We start from the raw sequence: 16,431 nt of genomic DNA on the forward strand, positions 1-16,431 counted from the left end.
TCTCTCTCTCTGTGTGTGTGTGTGTGTGTTTGTGTGTGTGTGTGTGTGTTGTGTTGTGTTGTGTTACTGGACCTCTGTTTCTCTTCCCAGTATGACCACATGGAAGAAATCTTTTTTTTTGTTTTTAAAGGCTGCTCCTTGCAGGGAAAGGTGGGTGAGCCTTGCTTCTAAGGGCTGTCAGGGATCAGGCTCTCACACTTGCACCTCTGGTAAAACTAATACACAGAGGTTCAAAAACATTATTGGATAGGTATCCAGCTCTGCCAGGGCATAATATGTAACTAGATGTGACAGATTTGCCTCAAGTCATGTTGATGCTATTATAAGTGTGATTATAGCAGAACCTGATGAATGCTCTCAAAGCTAGACTGATAAAACCACAAACAATGTGGAATCCTGTCACAGACTTCCTGTAACTTGTCCTTGTCTGGAGCTCCAGAGAACTCCTCTTTCTGAAGATTGCCTTGCTTCCTTAGCACGTTCTCAAAGCTCAGTGCCAAGAATTACCTTAAAACGCTAGCCAGAAAGAGATTCCTGGGCTCTATCCCAGAGAACCTCATGTAATGCTCTGAGTTAGCCCAGAATGCAAGCTTTTTAACCTGTTGAAACCCTTCAGCTGGCTAACTTGCAGGGAATTTTAGCTGATGTGTGCAGTTGATCACAGCTGGTGATCACGCTACAGCTGGTATTTTGACCAGAGATACTGAACAACTGGAATCAATTTAGATAATCTCTTTCAACATCGGCTCACACTGTAATCACCTGTAAAAAGCCCTTAACAACAGTGTCACGCCCATTACCCCTACCCTCTCACCCTCAGCTGTGACATACATGCCACGAGATACCGATGTATTCAGTCTAGGGTGGAATTCAGGCATTGGAGTGTTACTATCTTACAGAGAACCAACAGCCTAAGGGTACTCAGAGTCAGAAAGGCTCAACCCACCCACCCAAGTGAAGGTGAGGCCTAGACTTGAACAATGCAGTCATAGAAGCAGAGGTTTGCTGAGATAAAAAACACCCAGATCTCCTCCTCCACAGTTCCCCCACACAGCAGAACAAGCCTTGAAGTTACAGTACACAACCAAGCCCTTCCCCTTGGTTTTAGGCTGCTGGCAGAATGATTTAGTAGTTCTATTATCAAAGAAACTCCATTATAATCACAGTGTTTGAATTATATACAAAACAAGAAAAATTCAGAAGGGAAAGTCCTTTAATCAAAACTGTAAAACAGAACAGTTTCTGGCTGCAGTTAAAAGCAAGCTCTAAAATGTTAAGAGTCAGCTCTCCAGTCCTCTGATTCCTGCCTCTTTCCCATAAGAGTGACACTACACATTTTTTTCAATTAAACAGTTTGACAATCCGAAGAAACCCATGGTGCATGATTTAATGAGCATATACTGTATGCCTGGTAATCGGCAGGCTGACAGTTCACTCATTTCAAAGTGACAAAAGGACACTGCACATTAATAGAAGGGTTTCAGGGGTCTCTTTTCATTAAAAAGCTTTACAGTCGAGGAACATCCAATTGTATTGGTAAAGCTGTCACTGAAGGTCCCCGGTGACCTTAACTTTCTGTCATTCTCCAAGTCTTCAAGTCTGGATGATGAAATTCATTTTTAAAAACATGGAACTAACAACAAAATATAGACATTGAAGGTTCTCTGGTGTTGTCAAGAGGATGTGGTGCTTTGATACCAATCCCCTCAGTAATTCCACAGTGAAACAATTGTGACCCTGAATTTGTGGGCTCTACACAATGACTACAAATGTGAATTATTCTTGGAAATAATGCTCAATTGATTACATTATTCAATATTTTAGAAGGAATCCAGTACACTGGAAATATACATATTTTGTGACAGAGAAACAATCAAATCTGAATAAAACACAGAGTCTTGGTCAAATTCTATCAGCTCCTTGGAGCTCAGATTCTTGATTAATAAGTATGGAAGTAACAACCACTGTATTGGAGGTCAAAGATACTTCCTCATAATCATGGCAGGGTAAGAACACTTAAATTCACCCCCAGAGGCTTAAGGTATGGAGTATGTAACATGTAATGACAGGCAGATGCCCTTGAGATGTTCAACAAGAACCTGCATGCACAAGAGAGAAAGAAAACAATACTCCAGCATCCATGTAAAATGGAGTTCCAGCCAACCCTACCAAGTGCCCAAAGGGAAGATTGGGGGCCATAAAACAGAACCTCAGATTGCAGTGTAGGTTCGACTGTAGCTCACTCTGTAGTCAAGTTTGGCCCCACACTTGTGATTCTCTTGCCCAGCCTCCCAAGTGTGAGCATTACAGGTAGGTGCCACAGATCCCAGGCATCATTTTTATGTCATTGATAGTGATTTTAATGATCACCTAATAAACTTCTGACATGTTTTAGGCTTTCCAATAGTAAGACTTTGAAACTTGCTGTTTACATCTTTGATCTGTCTTCCAGAAAATTTAGTGATTTCTCCAGTTCAGTGTGTGTTTGCAACCCCATTAACTGATGGTGGTAGGAGATTTATTTCCTGTTTTACTAGATATATTTTAGTAAGTTTATTGAAAGTTAGCTATAAACTATACATGAAGCAAACTTGTCATTTATATGGTAAGGGAACTATGGAAAAAGTCCTTATGTCACTTGGGTTCAGGCAAGGGCTCTTCAAACACAATCTGAAAATGACAAAGAACCTCTCTTACAGACTGTGGGATTATAATTTATTGCCTGGGTCATAGAGAATGTAGAAAAATGTATCTTTTATTTATAAGGATAGCTTTTGATAGTGTTAATGTTTTTATTTCAAATATAGGACAATATAATTTTCCTTAGATTGTTGTGATAACTCAGAGAGAATATTTCCTAAGTCAGTCAAGATAGCATCTCATGCTCAGTTTCATTGCAAACTCTGCCTGTTCTGAGCTTAAGATATGAGTGCAGCATAGCTGGTCAGTGCATAGACCTCACACTTCATTTAGAAATCAGGTATACCACCAGTGCTTCCCAGCCTGGGCATGGATCCATACCAGCTGTCTTTCTCTTATGCCACAGAGGAGGGAGATCTAGGACAGCTTCCCACAATCTTTCATTCTTCTTATAGACATGTGGAAATACATAGATGCATCAGAACACATATTTGATTTGCAGCTTCTCACCTTAGTATTCAGTTCATTTAGAACTGGGCCGTTGACACGGGTCAACCTCTTATGAAACAGCAAGCTTCCTCATGTTTTCTACCCATTGACCACAGCTAGAGTATGGCCAAGCATGCCCCTAAAATGTTCCTTTGTCTTCAGGGGAGTCTGTTGAAGGGTACTTCAGTTCTACTAGTGCACATTCTGGTTAAAAAAAAAAAGTCAGAAAAAGCTTCCCCCATTTGATGTAGTAGGGGAACTGTTGAAAACAAACTTGGCCTTGAACACTGATACCCATCAGTTTCATGGTCTGGGGCAATACAATTGAGCCTACCTGAGCAAAAAAGTTCACCAGCTGCTATGGGGGTACAGAGAATTTATAGTACTATTGTCAGCAGAAATATAATAAGAACACCAGCTAGAATGGAGTTAACATTTAATTAATTTAATTAAATATGGGCACTGTTGGATTAAATTCCAAAGACATCTGTCTTCTTCCTGGATTGTGGAATACATGATGCATGGCATGAGCTAAAAAGCAATTGAAAACATGTGAAGAAAGATATAAGCTGTTGGTTATCCTGAGACCACCATACCCTCCAATGACTTTCCTTTCCATACCTGTGCAGACGTCCATTAGCCTAGCTGTTCCTTAGACTTGTGAGCTACATATAACTCTCGACTATGATTGGATGCTCCAAAAACCCCACTCAGAAAAACATAAACAGATTTCTACTGGCCCTTTAAGTTGGGAATCTTCACTCTCTTCTATACCTATTATCCTTAGGTTTGGTCTTCTCATTGTGTCCTGGATTTCCTGGATATTTTGGGTCGGGAACATTTTGCATTCTGTATTTCTTTGATTGTCGTGTCTGTTTTCTATGTTATCTTCTGCACCTGATATCCTCTCTTCTGTATCATATTCTGTTGGTGATGCTTGCATCTATTATTCCTGATCTCTTTCCTAGACTTTCTATCTCCAGAGTTCTCTTCCTTTGTGATTTCTTTATTGTTTCTATTTCTATTTTATTCTATTTATTTTTATAAATAAATATTCTATATTTATTTATAGGTCCTGGATGGTTTTGTTCAATTCCTTCACTTGTTTGGTTGTGTTTTTCTGTAGTTCTTTAAGAGATTTTTCTGTTTCCTCCTTAAGGGCTTCTACCTGTTTACCTGTGTTCTTCTGTATTTCTTTAAGGAAGTTACTTATGTCCTTCTTAAAGCCCTCTATCATCATCATGAGATGTGATTTTTAATCAGAGTCTTGCTTTTCTGGTGTGTTGGGGTATCCAAGGCTTGCTGTGGTGGGAGAACTGGATTCTAATGACGCCAAGTAGCCTTGGTTTCTGTTGCTCATGTTCTTGTACTTGCCTCTTGCCATCTGGTTATTTCTGTTGTTAGCTGGTCTTGCTGTCTCTGACTGTGGCTTTTCTTTCCTGTAAGCCTGTGTGTCAGCACTCTTGGGAGGCCAACTCTCTCCAGGAGGAATTTGTGTATGGACAGCTGTGGCACAGAATTAGTTCTGGGGTGCAGATGGAAACCAGAAGGATTCTGTCACCAATTATTCCTTGGTTTCTGTGTCCTGATAGCTCTGGACAGGTTCCTCTTGGGCCAGGAATTTGAGCAGAAGTGCTAGTCTCACCTGTGCTCTCCGGTGTGTCAGCACTCTTTGAAGATTAGCTTTCTCCCGGTGGATTTTGGGTATGAAGAGCTGTGGCACAGGATCAGCTCCAGGTACAGATGGAAACCGGAAGGATCCTGTCCCAGACTGCTTCTTGATTTCTGTGTCCTGATGGCTTTGGGCAGGTCCTTCAGAGCAGAAGTGGTGGTCTTACCAGTGCTTACAGGTGTGCCAGCATTCCTGGGAGACCAGCTCTTTTCCGGTGGGATTTGGGTATTGAGAGCTGTGGCAGAGGGTTAGCTCCGGGGCACAGACCTGTTCTACATACTTTTAAGATTGTATGACAGAAAAAGTCTTTTATATTTGCAATTCTAATGCATTTATCCCTTCCTGAACATTTAAGATTCTCTCTGATGTGCCTCTCTTCAGTCTTAGCAGCTTCCTTTGGCATCGTTCATGCCGCAGGCCTTTGAGGAATGAAGCCCCTACACTTTGTCCTATCTGAAAATCTCCTTGTCTTCATTCTTAAAGTATATTTTAAGTATGCAAGGTTCTTTGGTTTGTATTATTACTATTTTTCGATCCCCTCTTTACTTTAAAAACATCATTTTTCTTTTAGGCTGATGAGATCATCAGTAGGAAAAGTCTCTTGCAGTCAAGCCTGCCTGACTAAGGTCGAGCCCCAGGAATTGCAACATGATGGAAGAAAAAACAGCCTCCTACAAGTTGTCATCTGGCCTCCATGTGTGTACCAAACACACACAGTATCACTGCCCAGACCTTACCACAGATATGTAACTGCTGTTAAAAACATTAAACTATTGTTTTTTTCTAGACTTCTGTCACTTTTGAAAAGACAACATTTACCAAAAAGTATTATGGTTTGTGTTAAGACTTTCTCTTCACCATATTTTAAAACACGTCATCTTTTCCCAAACATACTTTCTGCACAATTCTACCTCGCTTCTTATTCTGTGACTCCAATTGCATGTGTTCTAGACATGTTCCATCTTGTCATACAGTTGCTGGATCTTTGACTCTTCTTTTTTTTTTTTTTTTTTTACAGCTCTTATGCCAGATATGGTGTCTTTAGTTGAACAAATGAACACATCTCCTGGTACATGGTATGCAGAAATTGTTGCCTTCTGGATTTTCTCTGTATCTGGTTGCAAGGATCACTGGAAGCAATTTGCAGTACATCTTTACAGTTCTATTTCAAGTGTATATTAACTCTTTAGCCTTGTGTCATAACTAGAAGTATGTTGACCTCTGGTTCTCAATCTTCCTAATGACTTAACCCTTTCCTATGGTTCTTCATATTATGGTGTCTCCAAACCATAAAATCATTTTGTTGCTACTTCATAACTGTAAATTTGCTACTGTTATGAATTATAATATAAAGATCTGATATGACCCAAAGTGGTTAAGACCCACAGGATGAGAACTGCTTTGACTCTTCTTTACTCAGACCTTTGAATATTGTTTTTCTTTCTGGGGCTAAGATATACAATTGTCACAGCTCTATCATAAGGGTTGCTAATGCTTTCCCTGGTCACCTCCAAATGCTTCAAGGCCACACAGGCAATTTCTATTTCAGTAGTGACAGCTTTCCATCGATAACTTCCAGAATCTGGCTCATCTTGAAATAAACGTCAGATAATTGCCTTTTCCTTTCAAAATTGTCCCATTTTCTCAGTTTCCTGTTTATCATGCATTTTGGGCTTCTGTCATATGAATATACAAATGTAGGTGATAGAAGAGGGAAGGTCACATTCTGCTTTAGTTCTTTGAGGAACACTGATCTGTTTGATAGGCAAGTAGATTAGCTAGATAGAACTGAACAGGGTCTTTTGAGACTGTTCAAAGCTCAGGTTAGATTTTGTTTGTTTTATTTCGTTTTTCAGACACAATCTTATTATCTATCCCTGGCTAGTCTCAAATTCACTATGGAGACCAGGTTGGCCTCAAGCTCATAGCAATCAAACTGCCCCCGAATGCTGAGTTAAAATGCATGTGCTACCACTCCAGCTGCTTTAGTCACTTTTAAATCATGCTCATGTGCCTGCTCCTTATAAGCTTGGTACATGAACTGTTCCCAAATATGACAACTGTTTTACACACAGAACTAGGGAGCTTCTCTCTACCTCTTCCCTTCTCAGGAATGTAAGCTCACATTCCAGTGGCCACTGCTGCCTCCAAGTCTGCAGTTTGGGTTGTCAAGCCTAACAGGCAATTTCTAATACAAGGACAGTCAGCTCACATGACATTAACTTCAGCCTGACTTTAGACTAAACACTGTAAAATAGGGACTCAGCTTTTAAGTTCTGAATGGCAGCTCTGCAAAACACCTACCTGTATACTTTTGTTCTTCCTGCCTTCAGGTAACAGGGCAAGGGTGGATCTATTTATAACTGACATCCCTGGTCATGGCTGGCCTAGTAGAGCATACCTGGCCATACCAGAAGTGGAGATAGAGAAAACACTGAGAAAACAGGCTCTTGAATTGTGTAATGACTCCTTAACCTCCACCCAGAATCTTGCCTAGAAATACCTGGTTTTACTCTTAAAAAGAAACAGAAGTCAGGACTGGTGCTTTCTTGATCATCTTGCCAAAGACACAAAGAGATTGGAATAAAATCATAGCTTAACATTAACACCAAAACATCACACAGACACAGCAGCATTTAATCTGGAAGCAATGAAGTTTGTACCAACCATTCCTCCAAAGAGTATCTACCAAGTACTTTGTTAAGTTCTCTTGTGTTACTTGTGTGTCCTTAGATATCTCTACATCTGCCTCATTTACATGGTCTTAGGTAGTATTCTAAGACAAAATATTGAGAATCCTTCAATATTAAAAACACAGAAAGTGGATATTTATTTCCAAGGATAAATGTGACATCCATGTCTTAACTGGTAACAATTATAAGTTCCATGTCTTGAAAGGTTCTACATGCAAGGTACCATCCTAACAACTCTATATCAATTATCCTTTGATCCTTCATAACTATTCTGTGTAACAATTTCTAAGATTAGTCTTATTTTACGGACTAAGAAAGCAGAGTTCAGAGAAGTTAAGTGGGCTGACTAAGATCAAACAGCAAATGTCAAAACTCATACAGAAACAGCAAAAGATGGGAGCACTTGAAATGATTAGACATTGTCCTTTATTGTTAGGAGAAAAACAGAAGGCTTTCTAAGCACAGATGAATAAGTGACGTTTCTAAGCCTTGAAAAATCACTCGTTTTTAATTACTCTTCCCAATAATTGCCAGCTTTCATTTTTAAGAGCTTTACTTACAGTGTTAAAATGCCAAGCAGAACAAGAATACTAAAGGCTACACTCAAAGATTCATGGGAAAGGAGCATGCGGTGCCAGTTCTCCCTGTTAAGTCATTGCACCTTTTGTCTGATTTGTTGGTAAGTATTCTGGATATGCAAGGCATCTACTAGGGAGAAGTCAGATGCATTAGACAGTGAAAAGGGGAGGCCTGTCTCACCTACCATGGATTTAGTGAAGACTTTTAGTTAACAAAACAATGTCCAGCAGTAATACACACTCTAGGGGCAGTTCTGCCCAATTTGATAAACTTTGCATAAACCCACGGGTTTCCGAGGATTATGAAATGATAGGAAAGCAAGCAGAGCCAAAGACAGATAGGTGTACAAGATGAAGTGGATACAGGAGACAGGGTCTTAACAAAAGGTATAGGTGTCTTTGTCTTTTGGTTCAAGCAGCTGTTCAATTACACACACACACACAGCCAAAACCTAAACATGGAGATATTATTAAAGGGGGAAACATAAGAAAGAATTACAGAAATGAGCAGGGGTGTGGTTCACTGAGCACAGCCTGCCATGAAACATGCACGTGTCTGAGATACTAGAATTCAGGCTGATGGTGAGCTCAAGGCCAGGCATGGTTGCTCAGCATATATGAGGCCAGTTTGGGTTATATGAAAAAACACTTGTCTATAAATATGCAAGTAACTAAATAAATACTTTTAAAACTCAAATAAAATAGCATAAATCATTGACCAATGCTGGGGAAAATGACCAGATTAGAATTGTGGGGCCAAGGCTGTTGCTTGTGTGTTTTGTGTGTGTGTCTGTGTATATGTATGTGTGTCTGTGTGTTAGCCTATGTGTATGAACACATGTCTGCTTCATGAAGGTCTGAGACCTACTAGACTGAGAAGGGGACCTGAGCAAAGCCTAGGGATACAATAACTTCTTGGCTCTCCTGTATGTCTTTCCACTTACTAGGTTTGGAACACACTCCTTCTAGAATGAGTCTTATGACTGACCACTGTTAGACATGGTGGGTCAGAAAATATGAAAGGCCAGTCTTACACACAGCATGGCGGGACAGTTATACTGCAACTTTTCTGAGGTTTTATGGCTGGCTTTAAATGAAAGAGCTTCAAGTTCCTACAGCCTGCCATGGGGAAGGAAGGCATGCCAGAGAAACTTGGAGAGAAGGTATGGCCAACACCTCCAGCATGCCTAAATGCTGACTTTCGAGACTGTCTTCTGCATTTTGCCAGTTCATTTCTTCTCCTTCAGCTACTGTTTTAAGACACATATAAGACTCCCCCAGAGAAAACACTAAGGCATAAAGGGAAGGGATGCCTCTACACCGTTTTTAGTATCTTGATGAAATTTATCATTCAAAATCTTATTCTTTACCAGTAAAGCCATCTCTGAGCAAGACCAACTGTGGGAACAGGAACCAGGAGACAGGGGTGGGGGGAGGGCAGGACTGGAGATGGAGCCCACAAAGATTCCTGAGATTCAGACTCTAGAGACTGACATCAGGGTGCGGATCTATTTTTATTGTTTAATACATAAGCTTATATATAGTTTTTCAGCCAATTAGGGCATGGTTATGTATTCAAGGGCAAATAGGAACACAACATGTGTTGTTTAGCCAAGTTTGGTTCTTCTGCCCATAAGCTTATAGGGAAGGGGCCAGATCACCCAGGGAGATTTCTGTGAAGACATGGGAAGCAGCCCCAACCCTGGCTCAGGTTTTTTTTTTTAGTCTCACCAGTGAGCTGGGAGGCATGCCTGATCATCTGATTGTATAGCCGGTAAGGTACCTATGGTGCTTCACAATTGCTCCATCCCACTTCTTCCTCAACCAGGTTTACTTTCACAACCCCCATACCAACCCTCCACTCTTTTAGGACATATCCCTTGACAGAGGTCTCCTCCTACTGCCACCAATTGCATCTGGATCCTGCCATCATCTTCAAAGCCACACAGGCATTACAACTTCACTCTGGGACTATTTAACCTTTCTTTTCATACATAAAGATTATCAAATATGTGTGCCTATCTAGTGAGGGAAGAACAGTCTAACGACATGTCAATCCGGTACAAGTGCAGCTGCACTTCATGGGAAGCGAATGTAATGTCATCCTTCAGAAAGTGAAGCCATCATTCTTTTATTTAGCTGACATAATATTTATATTCCAGTTGTGAAGTGGCAGCTACAAATAGGAGCAAAAAGAAGGTAAATTCTCTAAGGGAATCCAGCTGTAAACTCTTACCATTATAAAAGTTCGATTTATATGCAAAAAATGTGACTAATACAGTTTGGGCATCCCCATAGTAGGTCAATTTTATACACTCTTTGCAAAGAAATAAAATTAAACAAACCCTACTGTGCAGATGAGTGCTACCTCCTTGGACTCCTCAGTGCAGGATGGAGAGTTTCTGCAGAGGCGTGACCGAGCAGGTTGTTCCAGGACACCTAAAAAGAAAAAGAAGGCCATTTCAAATGGCCATTTCAGTGGCAGTTGGACAGCTTCTAGACGCAGTGTCATGAAATGCAACTGTAAAGAACACTGAGCTGGCGTGCCTGCCTTAGGAATTGTTTAGAGGGCTCTATAGCATAGGGCAGCTTTTATAACCATTGTCATTACTCTGCAGGAGGAGGATGTGGCTCAGAGGAGTGATTGTGATTCTCATAGTACCACACAAAGGCAGTGTCAGAGTGGTGCTTTACCTGTCTCATTCCAACCCCCCTCCACACACACACACAAAATTCCAAAGCCACAGACACTAGATCATTCTCTGTGATTCTTGGAAGAGTCATTATTTCCTTTATAAAATCTAACTATTTTGCTCCATATCATGATACTTGCTCTGCTCATGATGAAACTGAAATCCTTCATCCATTATCCAGCAAATATTTACAGAGGCTACAGAGCTATCACGCAGTATTTTCTATATCTCTAAACCTGAAAGTCTCACATTCTACCTGTATCCTCATAGAAGGAAAGGAGACAAATTAAATAAATATGCTTGTGCTTAAGTAATTAAATGGTGCTAAGTGCTCTGGTAAATGTTGTCCTCACCCGGCCCCCAACAGAGAGAGAGGGGGAGAGAGAGAGAGATCCGGGAGAGAGGGAGAGAGGGAAAGATTGAGACTGAGTTCTAATTTTCCAGGTCCTGAGAATGAAATAGAATTGTTAAGGACAAAGACTAAGATGGTATCATTCTGGAATGGAATGGATCAAATTCAGCAGGGGGTAGTTTACATCTAATAGGGAGACCATGAGAAGACAGTGACACAACAGGAGACTGACCCTGACGACAGAACTAAGGTGAGGCTGATGCAAGGCAAGGGACACAAAGTTTTGTTAGCATGCCATCAGAAGCCAGCAAGAAGTAGAATCCCATCCCCACACGACCAACCTGTCTATTTCCAGGGAGCCATCTCCTTGGACCATGCTCCTCATGACATTCTGTTTTCAGACTGACCATCTCAAGAGCTGCCAGACAAAACATCACAAGCTTCTCAGCTTGTGGTATGTTTTGAGTGACCCCCATGAAATGAGCACAGTGAAATCTGGGGAGATGTTTACATTTTTAAACAAGGAGAATTAAGAAAGATCTCACTAGGAATAAACATCTCAGGCAAAACCAGAATGAGATGCAGAAAGCAGACAAAAAGCCAGCTTTGAATAAAGACGTTTTCCAGGCAGAGGGTACAGAATGTGCCTGAGAATGTTGATACATTGGAAGGGAAACTGGTATGGCTGCTAAAAAGAGGACAGAGTGCCATGAGATGAGAAAGCAGGAAGCAGCAGTTCAGAACAATGGACCACTGCTGTCACTGGGGCTTTTATTTGCTGCAGAGTTTGAAGCCAATATAAGGTTTCAAGTTGAGTTGGACCAAAAGCTGGGTTACATTGTAGTAAGGTCTCTCTTGCTCTTCTGGTGAGAATAAACTGAAGACCACTAAGAAATCTCCTACAGAAACCTGAAGAGGAAAACTGCAGCCAGTCTGTGTGTACATAGTGGGGACTGGATAGCTCTAGGCTATATATTCAGAAGGCAAGATGCAAATGACTGGCAACACACTGGAGGCAGAGGTACACTCCTGACTTCTTAATGATGCAGAGGATTAAACTAGATAGTAAGACAATTCAACTCTACTAACCATCTGAAATGATCTCCCTAAGAGCCAGTCATGCCAAAGACACAGGGGACATATTTAGCAGACATGTAATAAAAAAAACAGAATAAAAAAAAAAACTCTTAAACTCAAGAAAAAGACAGAGAGAAGTACAACAGAGAAATGGGAGTTGTTCAAAGAAGAAACTATAATGAATCTTGAACTTAAGAAGCTCAGTCAGTAGTCAGCAAGAAAATGGAAATTAAAATAATAAGATTTCATTTTCCTTCCATCCTAAGTAGTTAACATGAAAAGGCCTGGCAAAATTCAATGTTGTCCAAGATGTGAGGAAAATAATGTAATATTCCAATTACTCCTGGCAGAGTCATGAATTGGAACATTATTCTAGTGAGAGCTTTTATAGTATTTATCAAAAGCAGTATCGCATACTCCATGCATAGTGATTCGACCTGGCAGATGTGCAGGGCTCGATAAACATGCATACAAGGAGGTACATGCTAAGAAGAGTATTATAACACTTTTTAATGTAACAAAACTTTGCAATGATCTAAAACCCACCCCAAAAAGGAAATGGGTAAGTAAAATTTGCTTCACATGTAGTATGCAACAGTCTGGAAAGGGAATTGGTTGGTTTTATATACATATATCAGTATACTTTTCACATCACAAATAATTATTAAGCAACAAAAAGAACTAGAAGCACAAGAACACAATCACACATATTCTAGTGGATACACACATACATATGGAAAATACAAAGAATGAATTGGAACACACCCAGATTCACAGGATTTGGGGCAGGAAGTAAATATGTCAGAGAGAATAGAGAGTGAAAGAAAAGACAGGAAATTATAGGGAATCTAGGTCCACCGATAAGCGTTTTTTAAAAGAAAAGGGAGAGAAAAAATAAAGCAAAACTCTGAAAGCAAATCTGTCCAATGAGAAAGTGCTTGTCTTGAATACTGGAAATCCGGATGTTTATGGTTTCATTTTTTGTACCGTATAGTTGTATTTTTCAAATAAAAGAAAGGAGGAAAGATGAGTGGAGAGGGCAAGGAAAAAAAAGGAAGAGAGAAGTGGGGTCAAGGAGACAGAGGGAGTAAAGGTGGGAGAAGGAAGCAAGTTTGGGTGGGTGGTTGGTAGAAAGGGCCAGCGAGGGTGAGGGAGGGTCTGGGAAGGTCAGGGATAGTCAGGGAGGACCAGGGAGGGTAAGGGAAGGTTAGAGGGGTTAAACGGGGACATGGAAGGTCAGGGAGGGTTATGAAAGGTCAGGGAAGGCCAGGAAGGGCCAGGGAGGGTCAGGGAAAGTTAGGGAGGGTAACAGAGGGTCAGAGAAGGCCATGGAGGGGTCAGGAAGGGTCAGGGAGGGTCAGGGAGGACCAGCAAGGGCCACAAAGGGTCAGGGACAGAATTCTCTGCATATCTTGGAGTGCATTTAAATTGGTCATAAGAGTTTGTTCTCTTAACAAAATTCCAAACTGTGGGGTATTTTGCTTATTTTGTTAGTGGTTCTGGGGATCAAAGCCAGGACCTCAGACATTCTAGGTGAGTGTTCTACCACCGCCTTATACCCCATTCCACAGTTCTGCTTCAGTTATCAGTAGAGATCAAGATTGATTCATCCCAGGCTGCCTCAGCATATGAACAGCATAGAAGTTCATCCAGCACAGGGAAACAAATGCCATCCGTAGGGACAACAAGCCCTGTGCCAGTGAATCCCAGAAAGCCAGCAGTAGCATCAGCACCCTTCCCCCACCTCAATTCTTGGAGCCACTAACGCCAAAGGGAAGAGAGGAACACAGGTTTGCTGACAGAGTAAACCAAAAAAGTATTCCATGGACATCTTTCCAACCTTTCGGAAATACTTGTTGCAATTTTCTAAAATCAAGGGAACAATATGCTTGATTAGTCCTCCGCCGACTTAGCAATTTTGCTTTTTTCAAATTTGTTTCCTTACAGCATGTTCATTATTAACCTTATATGTTCTAGGACTGGTGACAAGGTTTTTCTTCCTATAAAGAATCTTCACTTTCAAAAATGAGATTGCTTTGAGGATAACTCATTTTGGTCACTCATAATCAAAAGATCCTCTCTGAACCTAGGGGGTCACTTGTCAAAGGGGCTGCATTTGTGAAGAAGGGTCCTTGTCTTCCTGGAGGGAGATTCTACAGAGGAGAAAAACCTTACAGAAAATTTCACCATCATGAAATGCAAGCCTGACCTGATCCTTTGAGTTTGAACTCATAGATACCATTTGTTTCAAAGTGCATTATATACATGCTGACTTCAGAGGCCTTAGCTTATGACTTTGAAAAGGCAGCACACCCTTGAGTACTAGATCATACTAGGTCTTGCCACACAATCAGCTATGAAGCAGAAGGTACTAATCAAAGGTTGGATTTGCTCAACTGTTTGACTCATGCCATAGTCTAAATATTCAGTAACCATCATTTTGTGTATCATTATACAGATCAGTTTGTACAAATGGCTTGGACTGATTTCTAACAGGAAAACAAACAACGCAGCGGGAGATTTGTGAATAAGTCATAGATGTAAGTGTATAATTTTGTGACTTTCATTTGGACAATGCAAAACATGCTTCCACATGTAGAATACACTTTTCAGAGCTGCTTCTACACAGAATAGTTTAATTTGTCTGCCTAAGTGTTCATAATTTTGTTGTGTGCAGTGACAAACACTGAGCTTCCTACATCTCTGTAGAGACAAGCACACAGCAGCGAGCTCTCAGCAGGGGCCATCCCTACTAACAGGATGGGTGATGGTTTTCATCTCCATGAAAATGAAGAGTCCTTTGGCCTTTGGTTTTATGTTCCCATTTCTAGATAAAAACACAGCCAAAGGTTCACGGTGAAATGATGGATGATGAAGCTATTCCAAGTTGTTAAACTGTCACACTGTTTGGGATACATCAAGACACCCTAATCTGTTCTGCCAGATTATAGGCCTGGGAATGTTTTTGAAGCAAAATAGGGTCCAATCTTGCATTGTAGTTAAGGATATGGATTTGGACCCTGAAACTTGTAAGTCAAACAGGCACAGGGCTCGACCCAAGCCATTGGTCTTCACACTCATGTCCCCATTGGTAAGCAAAGTTTATAACTCTGCCTTCTCAAAGAAGTTATTAGGGGATTTCATGAATGACTCATACAAAGGGCATGCAACATGGTTAAAATCAGGACAGACATCACCATCACCTTCTGTCGTCATCGGAGTTACCATCATTATGTTTAACCAGATCTCCCTTTCCACCTATCCACCCTCATTGCCATTCAAGGTTCATTTAAAACACCACACACCGCATTTTTTGGTGATTGATTACTTTCATTCACTTAATGAAGTATTTATTGAATATATAAGTGTCAGACTCAGTGCTGAAGTCTGGGGTTCTGAAACCAAAATAAAATAATAAATCTCCAGAGAGCTATTCAAGCAGACACTGGTCAAATAGTATGATTCTGTTTCTTTCAAGCTGAAAGTAGAATGACTGAGGAAAAGAGTGTGTTGGTCCTAGACAGACAAAACAAACAAACAAACAAACAAAAACACTTGCATTAGATCTAGGACCAGGTGTGTAAGAAGGATGCAAGCAAGCAACAGGAGGATGGTTTCCTAAGAACATAAACACAGCCCCTCCTCCCTGTTATTCAAAGTCAGCAGAAAACCATACAAGTCATCAGATTTAGTAGAATTTTATGTGAGTGACCAGATACTGCTGAATTTCAGAGGAACATCAGACAAGACAGAGATGAACCTGGTCTCACGCTTACTTCTCAACACCTATTCCTATGTTTGAGAAGTATGCTACAGTTAGCATTCATCTTGGGGTCAAAGCAGCCCACCTATTATTTATTTTATGTTATTATCATTTTTGGAGACAAAGTTTTTCTAGGCTAGCTTGGAACTTGCTATCCAGCCCAGGTTGTCCTAGAATGTGCAGGAATAGCACCAGCAAAAAGAAAGTAAAAAAAACCACTATGACTTTTTCTTTTTCCCATTAGGTTACCAATGCTTCAGAGGACAAACAATGCCTTCCTGACCAAGATGCCTGCATCAGATTTAGTTCATTTTGTCGACCTAGCAACTCCCACTGCTAGACAGTCACATTTCTACTTCCTAGTTAATTATTATGTTATGTACAATTCATGCATATAATAGCCACAGATAGTTTGCAAATTGGTAGAAGGAGAAAAAAGGGAAAAGAAGAAAAGAGAGGAGAGGAGAGGAGAGG

General features: G+C 40.6%; 1 protein-coding gene across 1 annotated transcript in view; it reads right to left on the bottom strand.

Annotated features, from left to right (window-relative positions):
* The window catches only part of Fhit (fragile histidine triad), a 1,358,514-nt gene that overhangs the window by 957,337 nt on the left and 384,746 nt on the right, over window positions 1-16,431 (bottom strand). Inside the window, exon 3 of the mRNA XM_028787201.1 lies at window positions 10,418-10,511. The gene's annotated coding sequence lies outside the window, so the exon portion shown is untranslated. The remainder of the gene's footprint in view (window positions 1-10,417; window positions 10,512-16,431) is intronic.

Source organism: Grammomys surdaster, unplaced genomic scaffold (assembly GCF_004785775.1).
Source record: "Grammomys surdaster isolate TR1022 unplaced genomic scaffold, NIH_TR_1.0 125614, whole genome shotgun sequence".
Taxonomy (NCBI): Eukaryota; Metazoa; Chordata; class Mammalia; order Rodentia; family Muridae; genus Grammomys; species Grammomys surdaster.